Raw genomic sequence first — 1,201 nt, forward strand, 5'->3', positions numbered from 1 at the left:
ATGGGGCTGTGATCAATTTGCTCCCTCTCTAGAACATCATTTAGTAGTCTGTGTAGGCTTGGCTTTGTCATTATGAAATTCTTTAGTTGTTCTTTGTCATGGAAGTATTTCACTTCTCTATTACACTTGAAAGAGAGTTTTGCAGGATATTATCAGTCTGGGTTGGAATTTGTTTTTTTGCAAGACTTGAGGTACTTTGCTCCATGCTCTTCTTGACTTGATGAAACCATCAAGAGAAAATGATGAAAGAGAAGAGAAATCTGCCATTATTATGATGGGTTTTCCTTTAAATGTGATCTGTTTCTTTTTTTTTAGTGGCATTTAGTATACTGTTCTATATTGAATTGCTGGGATCTTGATTATTCTATGTCTGGGTGTGGTTTTCATTGGGTTGATGTTATTTGGAGTTTTATATGCTTTGCAAACGTGAATGTCAGATTGTTGCCTCATATTTAGGAAGTTTTCTGCTATTACTTCTGCCCATGTTCTTTTTATATCATTTTTATTGACTCCTTCCTTCTCATTGATGCCTATTAGTCTCACATTGTTCATCTTTGTAATGTCTGGCAGGTATTGAATTATTTTTTCCTGCATCCTACTTGTCTTAAAGAGATCTTTTCTTACTTTTTCACTAGCTGCAATGGTGTCTCTAAGGTCAGAAAGTCTATTTTCACTTTCCCTCAAACAGTCTTGCCAGCTTGTGATTAAGGTTTTAATTTCCTGTATATCACTTTGAACCTGTTTCATAGATTCTATTTCTTTCCTAAATAGTTTATTCAGGGGTTGCATCATTTATATATTCTGCTCTATATTTTTATCAGTGTATTCTTTAGAAGCACTTAGTACTTCTTTGATTATAGTTATCACTACATTTTTTAGTTCTGAAATTACATCTGATCTGATTTCTTCTATACCTTTCCGCAGTTGTTTCTTTATTTCCAATGCTATTATTTCAGAGGTATCTGTCATGTGATTTCCAGTTTTCTCAGTGCTAGTGTCTTCTGCAGTTGTCCTGGGTGGACTTGGGGCCTGAGACTGCATTTTATTCCTTCTCTTTGTCATTTTGTACACCACTGTCTTCTGACCTTTGGTGTAGAGCTTAGATAGCATTATTACCTTAGCACCAGGTCCAGGTCTACGAAGTTCAGATTCCTCCAGGTGGGTGTTGTTTGGATCTGGCTGCTGTGCTCCACTTCTTTCT

This window comes from Octodon degus, unplaced genomic scaffold, assembly GCF_000260255.1.
Source record: "Octodon degus isolate 3935 unplaced genomic scaffold, OctDeg1.0 scaffold00186, whole genome shotgun sequence".
Lineage (NCBI taxonomy): Eukaryota > Metazoa > Chordata > Mammalia > Rodentia > Octodontidae > Octodon > Octodon degus.